This window comes from Sander lucioperca, chromosome 14 (assembly GCF_008315115.2).
Source record: "Sander lucioperca isolate FBNREF2018 chromosome 14, SLUC_FBN_1.2, whole genome shotgun sequence".
NCBI classification, from domain to species: domain Eukaryota; kingdom Metazoa; phylum Chordata; class Actinopteri; order Perciformes; family Percidae; genus Sander; species Sander lucioperca.
Genome location: NC_050186.1, coordinates 8,943,489 through 8,955,988, shown reverse-complemented (window position 1 = coordinate 8,955,988; position 12,500 = coordinate 8,943,489). Strand labels below are relative to the sequence as shown.

The following is a 12,500-nucleotide window of genomic DNA, read 5'->3' as shown; positions in this document are numbered from 1 at the left end:
GCATATATACAACCAAAGAAGAAAAGTGAAATGGTCCTCCACCATCAGTCTCCGATCATCAGCGTAACGTCACAATGGACAAACTAAATATCAGTTATATATTAATGACTTCATCTTCCCAGTATCAGATGGACACTTTGCATCTTCAGCTAGAATGAAAAAAAAGAAATGAACTTTCCCCTTTATCAAAAAGGAGAGCAAAAGTAACATTATAATGAATATATAAGAATCATGCTTAAATGTAATTTTCCCATTACAGGTAATATACATGAATTTACAGCCTCAATAACAGAATTCAGTCTCAGTCCAAGAGACCAACAGTGAGTGAGATTTAATATTAAACCAGAGATCAACAGTCCAATATATCAAATAACATCAAGTATTATTCTTCATCTGATTCAGTTACTAATAGTCCAGTTGGTAAAATAAATGATGATCAAATACAGTTAGTCAGCAGTTTCAGTGTGAACCAGTCTCTCTTTGTTCTCCTGCTGCTTCTCTCTTTACATTTCTCTGATGTCTTTGAGTTCTTTCTTCACCTGATTAAAGTAATTAATGACCTCCTCACAGTCGTCAGCTAACTTGGTGATGTTGTTTCCACATTCTGTAGGAGTCGCAGTGACTCTGAAGTTTTCCCCCATGTACAATAACAGACGATTTAAGGAACTCATCACTATTTCAGCTTTAGACAAAGCTAATTTAGTCTTTCTTGCCAGTTCAGAAACTTGTGTCATAATCCTCCTAAACTCCTCCATGTCTGTCGGAGAGATTCCAGCCAGATCTCCAGCTGATCTTTGCTCCAACTTCTCACACGTCCTCTTTATTTCTTCCAGGTCCGTCTTCAGTAGTTCTATGATCTTCATGAACTCTTTCGCCAGCTCTTCTACTTTCTTTATACTTTTCTTCTCATTTTGTAATTTGTTTGCATTTACACTAAGAACCAGAGCTCCTCCTACTTCAACTGTTAATGCTGCTGTTGCTGCTGCTAAACTCACCCCCCCAGTGAACGGAGCTGCAAGGATCCCCAATGCGATTACTCCTGCTCCTACTCCTACTCCTGCAGCAACAGCTGCTGTTTTTCTGATTTCATCTGTTGTCTCTGGCATCTTTCTGACTTCATCAGCGATCTCCCTAAACTCTTTAACAATCTGTCTCATCTTCTTTTCACTGCTGTCAAACTCTCTGATGAATGAATCTGCATGTTTAATAAGTTTGTATATTAATTCAGAGAGACGAGGAGGGAGTTTATAGCTCAATCTTCTTAGTGTTGACCATGATCCCCCCATCTTCAGGTCTCTTCAGAGTGATGAAGAAGCTGACTTTAAATCAAACTGTGATCTGATGAGATCAGAAAGGTTCTGGAGACAGAAAGAGACACACATCATCAGAATAAACACACACACACACACACACACACACACACACACACACACACACACACACACACACACACACACACACACAAATAAAGACACACACACACACATATACACACACACATACACACACACACACACACATACACACACACACACACACACACACACACACACACATACACATACACACACAACACACACACAGTGATGAGAACATTAAGACTACACTAACAGAAAGACGGCTAACATTACCTTCAGCTGGAGCTCCAGACGGAGGAAAGTAAAATAAAGCAGATGTCCACCAGGAGAGGAGACGTTCTCTAAATCTAAATCCTGAAACAGACCGAGGAAAATAACTGAGTCACATCCTGTGTGAAAGTGAAAGTCAACTGTAAACAGGGAACGCCCATACAAGTATTCCAGTAATCCCCCCCAGGAGCATTTAGTGCAACAGTGGAGAGGAAAAACTTCCATTTTAGGGAGAAACCTGGGACAGACCCAGACTCTTGGTAGGGGGTCTGTCCTGTGTTTGTTACTGGGTTGTTTGCCGACGGGCCATCTACCGCCCCCGGTCTCGCTGGCTCAGGGGGGGGTTTTCTTCTTAGGACTTTTCATAGCAGGTGGGACCCATACACCACTCGTGCTGGATCCTGCCGCCACCGGTAGCTAGCCCACGTTGGGTAGGGTGACCAGATTTCCCAGAACTAAAACCGGGTCAGACATAGACCTGCTCACAACATAATGGGGTATCTCAGTTAATATTCATTCATTTTCTTGGTATGTATCCTACATATCTAAGAAATAATATTATAAGACATTGGGTGAGTTTCGTATTTAATTGTTTGGAGCTGTATATTAACGGAGGTGTTGCTTTGCAAGCCTTTTGGTCTCAGTTTGAAATATGGTATGTTCTTACACAATGTGACGTTGTTTATGTTAAGGAGGAATTCCGCAGCTCCTAATTATTATATGTTCAGCTGAATTCAGCATGTTCTGTATTGTTGCAGTTAATGTGCAGCAAATTAATCTTTGAACAGGGATATAGCGTAGGGGAGAGCCGGGACAGTTGAAACACTTTTTAATTAAATGTAATTTACAAAGCGATCGTATCGCACTGAAAGCTAACATTTTGTCACTAGCAACCTACACCTGTCATCTGTCAAATATAGTTGTATTTTAAGCTTTGAACAAAACCGTTCAGGAATTATTACAGCAAAAGTGGGAGGTGCGTCATGTTTCATTCGTTCCTCCTGGTCGGGGCAATTGAATCAGCATGGTGGGCAGTTTAAGCCATATAAACATCCCACAACTTCAATATTTTACTACATATCATGAATGGTACGCCCAAAAGGTGTTAGATTGTTGCTGGGCTATACGTCTTGGTGAATGTCTGTTAACAACTCATTGCCGTCATCGTGAAGCGTGTATGAAGAGGTTATTGAAATATCATCACTGTGGATGATTCTGCCATTTTTATATCTAGAACAGTAAGTTTTCCCATTTATTTCATGTTTCTATTGTGGAAAATGGCGTTTCACAAGGTTTTTATGTAGGTTAGGCCACTGCACAAAGTCTGATCTTTCTTTGCTTTCCAAAGTCTGATCAATGTTATCATTGATTCAAAAACAATGTTGTTACTTTAGGGTTAGTCAATTCAACAAGGTTGATACAGATAGTTATAGTGGACAAAGTAAGTACTGATTCCATCTGTAAACATTTCCTGTTACCAGCAATATTTCATTAAGGATATTACCTAAGTAAGACAGGTATCATAAAGATATGTACTTAAGGTATTAAAAAGCAACAATATAGAAAAGTCCTCACATTATTTAAACAGGAAATGATCAAAGCAGTTTTCTGTCAATCAACTAATTGATTAAAGCAACTAATCATCCAGCTGGACCTGTAGGCCTATATATCTGTCAGCAGTTTGATGACAATAAAACATTATATTTCATACACATATGTTTTGTGTACAAAAATCCTAATTCTCCCTAACCCAAATATGTCAGATCACAATAAACACTAAACTCTGCTACTGACTCTTTTGTCTTTGAAATCCAAATTAGTTATTCCTTAAAATGACATAATTTGTCTTTGAAATCAAAAAATCAGCTTTTTGTTTATCATCTATGATATAAGAAATATTTTATGTAGCCCCCACTGGGGAAATTCCCTAGTTACAGTAGCTCAAAATTTCAATCACAAAAATATATATATAGTCTTTGTCAGCTTTATTTTTTAAAAAATTTAGATTTTTTACACTTCACTTTTGTATGTTCACAATTTTCATCAGCTTTTGGCATTTTGGAAAAAAGCATATTTTCTCCATTAATAAAAAAAAAACTATCATTTAAATATCCCTCAGATAAAGGCAAGAAGTAGGACAACTATAATTAACTTCTGAGTGAAAGTAACTGTTAAATGTAACTCCTATACAGTCCATCAATAGGAAACCCATTATCCTAATTCAAAAGTACATTTAGCTCTCTGGTACCAGCAGGAACTGACCTGGGGGGCAACCTCTTGGTCTTTTTTTTTTCTAAACTTTTTCCTAAGAGGCATTTGAGTCTATTCAAGTTTTTGTGTATGTTTGTGTGCTGAAAGCTGAGAGACAGAAGGTCTGCTGCAGACTCCTCCTCTCTGGAAAGGCCTGCTGGTAACCTGAGCCAGTCTCTCATAGACGGTCACACAGTGGACTTCTCTAGCTCTCTAAAGCTCTTGTTTCCTCTAAGCTTTTCCTGACTGGATTGTTATCCCTTTCATATACAAAAGTAAATTAGTATATTATATATTATTATTTTTTACTGTTTATAAGATTTATCTTTAACGTATATTATATCTTACTTTTCATGTAAGTTTTATCTTTAACTTTTTTTTTTTTTTTTTTTTGTATTTATTTATTTATAAAGGACAACACACATTAATCAACATTTCTGTAAATGTGCCAGTGTTAGCCAGCCGGCTAATTTTCAACTATAGTCCTTCGGCCAGATGATTTTAGACCAGAGCAGCAAGAAACAGCAAGATTTTAGTGCAGGTTAAACTACACAGACAGAAAATCAACGAGACATTAGTACAGATTAAACTACACAAGCAAGAGTCAACCATACACCCTACAGACAGCTAAAACAACAGAAAAGATTTCTCAGCTTGCCATGCAGAGCCACAGGAAGCATCAAAAACCCCCCAGCACAGCTACACATCAACCAGTATCCACCTTCAGCATAGGAAGCCATGCAAACATCAGAACACACAGTAACATAGACCTAACCCATCTCCTAACACTACTCAACCATGTAAAGCTGTAGCAGCAGTAATAAAAAGATGATACTAGGCTACATCAGTCGTTAGGTATGCGTTAATATTACACTGATTGTTAAGATGGTGAAATATTTAAAATACAATTTAATTTTTCATACATCCCCAAGAAAAAATACAGGGCGAGTTAAACTTGATACCAGGCAAGATATCAACACATCAAACATGTTAGCAGCAGTTTATCAGTAATAACAACAATAATATAAAAGATACTGGTTTAAAAATGTTCACAACTCTGACTATGCAAGAGCCAGGCCTTGACACTTTGTGTGAAATGATGGTAGGTGGAGCAGTTTCTTATTTCATTTGGTAAAGTGCTCCATCTATTAGAGGCTCTAACAGAAAAACACGATTGACTGAAGGAGCTGGACCTGTAAGGGGTCACACAGTCCCCTCTCAGAACAGACCCAGTAGTTCTATTGTTAGAATTTTTTTGTTTTATATAATTATTGAGCGGTGGAGGAGCTTTGCCATTCAGGATTTTAAACATTAGGCAGATGTCGTTGTATTTAATTAGATTTTCCCAACTAAGGATGCCATGTTTGTTAAGAATTTTACAATAATGATAAGTATTGTGTTTTCTGTCTAACACTTTGAGGGCCTGTTTATACAAAGAAAGAACAGGCTTAAGGGCTGTATCTTTTGCTTGCGTCCAGCTTGTCATACAATATAGTAGATGAGGGATAATCATTGAATCCAAATATAATTTTGCTGCTGAAGTTGTTAGGCAGCTTCTTATATATCTAAAATTGGCTATATTGTATTTAGTTATTCGGATTACTTTTTTCACTTGTTTTTTGAAAGACAAGTTGGAGTCACGGATGATACCAAGATATTTGACATGAGAGACAACTTTAATATTCTCACCAGACACATAGATTTTGTGGTCACAATCTGCAGTAGAGTGTGTCTTAGAAAAACACATACAAACAGTTTTCTTAGCATTTAGACACAGGTGAGAATCTTGAAGCCATGTAGTTACATTTTCCATTGCTAAATTAAGTTTACGAATTACTTCTTTTTTAGTTTTTGCATAGACGTATATCATAGTATCATCTGCATACATCTGAGCTTCACACCCTGTACAGATTGATGGTAGGTCATTTACGTATCAGCTAAACAACAGAGGTCCTAAGATAGAACCGTGGGGCACACCCATCTCATTGATCATAAAGGGTGATGTTTCTCTACCCACCCTTACACACTGAATCCTATCTGCAAGATAGGACTTCATCCAGTTCAACACATTAGATGAAAAATTAAAATTGGCTAGTCTAGAAATAAGTATTTGCTGATTCACAGTATCAAATGCCTTTTTAAAATCCAGGAATATAGCCCCAACAACACCTCCTTTATCTAATTTAAGTTTAATGTTTTCCAAGAGGAAGCAATTTGCCGTCTCAGTGGAATGATTTACTCTAAAACCAAATTGCATAGGATGCAGTGTGTAAGGGCTGGTGTTGAGATAAGTGGTCATTTGTTCAGCAACACATTTCTCTGCAATTTTTGAGACAACTGGTAAGATACTAATAGGTTTGTAGTTGCTCACATCAGTTGGGTCCCCTGTTTTATAGACTGGGACAACTATGGCTGACTTCCAATCTTTCGGAAATTTCCCTTCTGTAATTGAAGCATTTATTAACTTTGTTATTGGCTTAATTAAGGTATCTGTATGACTTTTTATAAAAAAAGGGTTGGACCCTTCACTAACTGTCTGAGATCAGATTTATTTGTGATTTTTTCCAGTGCCTTTTTAACTGACTTATCATCCCAGTTTATGTTAAAATCACCCATTATAATTACTTCCTTATCTGAGCTGCATTCTCTTAGTATAGCATTTAATTTTTCAAAGAAAACAGATTTTGCAGAGGGTGGTCTACATACACCAATGAGAATAAAACACATTTGCGGTGACAGTGTTACGTCTAAACAAATACATTCTATGTCATTCTCAGCCGAGTAATGAATCTCTTTACATGATATTTGATCTTTAATATAAAACAACAAACCTCCACCTCGTCCCCCTACTCCAGGGGTTCTCAACCTTTTGCAAGCTGGGCCCCCCCAAAGCTGGTTCATTGCAGTTGGGCCCCCCCTTCCCGGCGCCACCCCCACTACACCACCTTGCATAGATAGATAGATAGATAGATAGATAGATAGCCCTAGGCTAGGCTATTATTTTTAGGTCCACACTATTATTATTATTATTATTATTATTATTATTGTCATCAGTAGCGGTAGGTAGGCCTATTATCATTACTAGGCTATTGCTATAATTGGGAATTGGCACCAGACCTCTGATATGAATTTATGCTTTATTATAGTTATTATTACTAGGCCTAACAGTAGGCAGATCATCTCTATTTTCTCCAGAAGCTTGCAGGTAGCTGATGTTAATGTGAGACCTGAGCCAGGTATGCTTCAATGTACCTTCAAAGCTTTTTTGCAGCTGGTGGTGCGTCGGTCGCCTTGTTGGTCCTCACTAGAAATCTCTCTATTTTTGTTTGGTTTTGAAATAATTTGGATGTGGATTAATTGTGTTTTCAATAAAGTTGAGGCTATGATGTAACGATGTGTGCGTGTGTGCAGCCTGGACGCGGAGTGGTGTGTGTCTCCTCTCTGCAGGCTGGGACTGCTGCGCGAGGCCACTGTCTCTCCTACCTACACCAGCACCCGCACACCCTGTCCCCCCCCCCCCTTCTAACTACCTGCACACTGTGCGCAGTGCTGCTACACATGAGGAGAGAGGGGAGAGGCTGCTCCGCTGCTCCTCTGTCACAGAACAGAAGGCGGCTACAGAAAGTCGCCAGATTTGTCGCTAGTCGCTTTTGAAAAAAAGTTGCTAAGGGGGTCTGAAAAGTCGCTAAATCTAGCGACAAAGTCGCTAAGTTGGCAACACTGCCTGTGAGGGCTTTTGGACGGGGGAGGGGCTCACAGCAGCACCCGCTGCTCGTTGAGCACATAACTGCAGAGTGATACGGGTTTTCAAGTCTCCAAACACCACAAAAGTCTCCAATAACACCAGTAAAAGTCGCTAGATTTGTCGCTAGTCACTTTTGACAAAAACAGTCACCAGGAGGATGACTTGTTTTACAGTTGTGCGGAGGCTCCACACAGAGCTTTCTCCGTAGCCTACGTAAGTGGCCTGATGTTTATACTTGTGCACTGGTGTGAACCGGCATGTGTGTGTGTGTGTGTGTGTGTGTGTGTGTGTGTGTGCGTGAACCGGCATATGTGTGTGTGTGTGTGTGCGTGTGTGTGTGTGTGTGGTAGAGGGAGATGTGAGAGAGTGACGGCGTTTAGCTTTAGAGCGAGTACTGACTCTAGAGTCATAGTGAGAGAAACAAAGTGTCTCCTCTGTTCTTTCTGACCACGGTGGGAAATCTGGAGCAGGAGAAGTTAACCCTCTCCTTGATGTCATGTTGTTATAGAGAAGGAGAACCAGGACAAGTTAACCCTCTCCTTGATCTCATGTTGTTATAGAGAAGGAGAACCAGGACAAGTTAACCCTCTCCTTGATCTCATGTTGTTATAGAGAAGGAGAACCAGGAGAAGTTAACCCTCTCCTTGATCTCATGTTGTTATAGAGGAGGAGAACCAGGACAAGTTAACCCTCTCCTTGATCTCATGTTGTTATAGAGAAGGAGAACCAGGAGAAGTTAACCCTCTCCTTGATCTCATGTTGTTATAGAGAAGGAGAACCAGGAGAAGTTAACCCTCTCCTTGATCTCATGTTGTTATAGAGAAGGAGAACCAGGAGAAGTTAACCCTCTCCTTGAGTTCATGTTGTTTATGGAGAAGGAGAACCAGGAAATGAGTCGGGGAGGAAATGCTATGCTACTCAGCCACGACCGAGCGACGTGCAGTTACATTACATTACGTGATTTTTTTTTTTTTTTCCTCCCATCCTGTAGCCTACTCGCGCCCCCCCAGGAGAGTGTCCGCGCCCCCCCAGGGGGGCAGGCCCCACCGGTTGAGAACCACTGCCCTACTCTATCTTTTCTAAAGGCATTATAGCCATGGATCGACAGGGCAGAAGATGGGGAGTTTTTATGAAGCCATGTCTCCGACAAACAAAGGAAATCTAGGTTAGAATCTGCAAGAAGATGTTTAATTTGTTCACTTTTTGGGACAATACTGCGAATATTCAGGTGCCCTCCAAGCAGACCTTTAGGTTTAGCAACAGGATGCCACAGTATTTTAGCACTGTTAACAGTTTGAAAGAAGTTCAATCTTCGTAGTTTCTTAATTGCTGGATTTAGTCCTGTGGCTTTTCGTAGCTGATTACTAGGTTGAGTTATGCTACTGTCGCTAAGGACACTTGATGGAGTTATATTTGAACAGCCATTTAAAACTCTGGGATTGTTTTTAGTTGGCCAACAGTTACCTGACCACCCACGGGAGTTGAGTTGTCGCTTGGGATGAGTAGAGCCTGTAAAGTTGGATTCAGCGGTCCGTGAAACATTCACAGCGGACGACCCCGAGAACGCAGCAGCCTCGGGAGCTCGCCTCGCTGTAGGCCTTCCCATGGTTAGCATCGCGGTAGCCTCTGGAGTTCGCCACTCTGTAGGGCCGCTGCAGTGCGCCATCGGGTGCCCGCTCATCCTCCCCCCGTTCAGGTGTCGGCGGCTCCCCGATGCATCCCGCTGCACCATCCACCTCGCCATCCAGGCCCCCAGGTCCCGTCCAGCCAGCAACCGAGGCCGACGCGGTCCATATGGCGCTCGGAAAGCACGCAGCCACCTTAGGTGGGTAATCCGATTCTAAAATCTCAGTATAGCTGATGTTTGTTTGTAACTGTAGGACAGAATGCTCACTCGCCGTCATGTGTTTGGAGACCGCATGAGTTTCTGTTGTAACTGTGGAGCAGGACGAAGGGCCTGGGCATTGATGAATATCACCCGCTAACAGCAGGTTAAATATAATTACAAGTAGGTCCCCTCGTTGACGATCTGCCCGGATGAGATACCTGTTGTCTGTAGACCGGTTTGCCATGCCTGGCCAGATAAAGGTGTTGAGCAGGACACTTCTACCAAGTCCAAAGTGGTTTTTTGCACCCTCCAGATTTCTTTGTTGGATCAACAGGTTTAGTTCACATGGATTATCATGAAAGCTGCATTCCAGTTTAAAATGGGGGTTTAACGATCCCCAAGAACCATAAAAGTTTGTAAGGAGTGCATAAAAGAAAACTGCAGCTAACGCGCCCGTTTTGCCCGCCACCATGTTCGCCTTTTAGCCTGAATTACTTTTGCATCATCAAAAATACAGCATTTAAATGATTAAACATTTTTCTTAACTTCAATAAGCATAATATAGAACATATATATATATATATATATATATATATATATATAAAGAGTAAATATTAAATGAATATGTGTATACCATTGTCTCAGTACATTACTCATAATGTACATCATTAAGCATTCACATCAGTATTAAACATGTTCATCTAGATGTTAGTCTTAATCATATCTCCGTGTTAAAGTTGTTGATACATGGTTTTTAATCATCATGGTTTCAAACCATCTCAGCACTAAACCTCACCAACTTTCACAGTTCACCAGAAAAGATGCAGCAACTGCAAAAGACTAGAAAAATACAAATTAAGGTATTCCCCTTTTCAAACCAGGTCTCTAGGAAGTCTTTGAATGGATCATTTATGCCTTTATTGTCATTATGTCAGATATTACCTAAGCCAAAGTTATTTTTATCAACTTTTCATCAATCCAATTCAAATTCAAACAGTGAAATGTACTTTAAACATTTCCTGACACACCAATCTGAATACTTATCTTAAAAGTAAAAATAAGTACTTCTAATTATCTCCTCCTAGTAGTGTGTGTATTTTCAGAATGTGAGTCTGTGTGCTACTTAACTTCTCAATGCGTCAGATGTGTCAGATCAGGACGGTCTCTCCCCCCCCCTCCTTCTCTCAGTCCATCCTGCAGCTGGTGGGGGGGGGGAGATGGACCCGACTGACACACACGAGGCTCTGTGTGGCACAAAACAGAACTCCAAAAAGCATTATTTGTTCTTTTATCAAACACTAGTCTTATCAACAAGGCCCTGAAACCACCCTGACTCTCTCCAAACTACACCTCTGGCTCCTCATGTCACTGGACCTACTCTGCTCTTTATATCTTAACTCTTACTCTCTTATTTTTAATACGTTCTGTGTGTGTGTGTGTGTGTATATATATATATATATATATATATATATATATATATATATATATATATATATATATATATATATATATATATATATATATGTATATATATATTTACTTATATTGTTTGTTCTGTTTAACCTGTTTAACTTATTTTAGAGACTGTGACATGCACCAACAACACCAAAACAAATTCCTTGTATGTGTAAAAAACGTACTTGGCAATAAAGCTTTTCTGATTCTGATTCTGATTCTGATTCTGATTCCTGCCGCGACAACGTCAAACTGTGGTGTAGATTTGTGGAGCAGCAGGGGGAATATCCAAGTCAGAGATTGAAAGAAATAATGAGAGTTTGAGAATGAAACCAAAGTTTGGTCTTTTGAGTATTTAATATGTATCTGCAGATACAGGAACAAAAGGTTTTCACAGAGTACATCAGTTCAGTGTGGAAAACATGTTCAACTAGGCTAAGCTTCAACACACAGTTATACACCAAAATTAGCTTTGAACACCTCCTCCTTTTCACTGTTCTTACATAAGTCAGTAGGTCAAACATAACAGTTGAGGAGTGCTTCACCCCCACCCATGTGTTCTCCTTTCTGAGAGTTACAGACTAAACACCTGTTGATCTGGCTTCTAGGGGACAGAGAACAGTCTTGGGACGCACATACTATGGTTGTTATGCTTTAGTTTTGACCCTTATCTGTAGAAGGAAGGCCCAAATTAGGAAAATGGTTTAGGACATGAGTGACCTTACTCTTTACCCTGTAACTGAAGAAGTCTCGAGCATATTCTTCTACAGACTTTGTGTCTTCAGCTAGAATGAACAAAAAGAAATGAACTTTCCCCTTTATCAAAAGGAGAGCAAAAGTAACATTATAATGAATATATAAGAATCATGCTTAAATGTAATTTTCCCATTACAGGTAATATACATGAATTTACAGCCTCAATAACAGAATTCAGTCTCAGTCCAAGAGACCAACAGTGAGTGAGATTTAATATTAAACCAGAGATCAACAGTCCAATATATCAAATAACATCAAGTATTATTCTTCATCTGATTCAGTTACTAATAGTCCAGTTGGTAAAATAAATGATGATCAAATACAGTTAGTCAGCAGTTTCAGTGTGAACCAGTCTCTCTTTGTTCTCCTGCTGCTTCTTTTTCTTTTTTAAAGATTATTTTTTGGGGCTTTTCCCTTTATTGTGTAGTGACAGTGGATAGACAGGAAAGGTGGGAGAGAGGGGGGGGGGGGGGTGACACGCAGCAAAGGGCAGCAGGTTGGATTCTAACCCGGGCCGCTGCAGGACTCAGCCTACACGGGGCGCACGCTCTACTGGGGGGGGTAGAGGTCACCCCACTGCTGCTTCTCTCTTTACATTTCTCTGATGTCTTTGAGTTTTTCCTTCACCTGATTAAAGTGTTCAGTGACCTTCTTACAGCCGTCAGCTGACTTCTTGATGTCGTTTCCACATTCTCTCGGGGTCGCTGTGACTCTGATGTCCGATAACAGACGATTTAAGGAAATCATCAGCATTTCAGCTTCAGACAAAACTACTTTATTCTTTCTTGCCAGGTTAGAAACTCGTGTCATAAACCTCTGAAAGTCCTCCATGTCTGTC

At 40.0% G+C, this 12,500-nt stretch overlaps 1 long non-coding RNA gene across 1 annotated transcript; it reads right to left on the bottom strand.

The window, feature by feature from the left end:
- Nucleotides 1-1,067: 1,067 nt before the first annotated feature.
- LOC116065619 lies at nucleotides 1,068-12,119 on the bottom strand. The gene is made up of 3 exons (XR_004108771.2): nucleotides 11,820-12,119; nucleotides 7,680-7,691; nucleotides 1,068-1,080 (listed from the first exon to the last, which is right to left on the bottom strand). It is a non-coding gene; the product is annotated as an uncharacterized LOC116065619 (long non-coding RNA).
- Nucleotides 12,120-12,500: the final 381 nt, after the last annotated feature.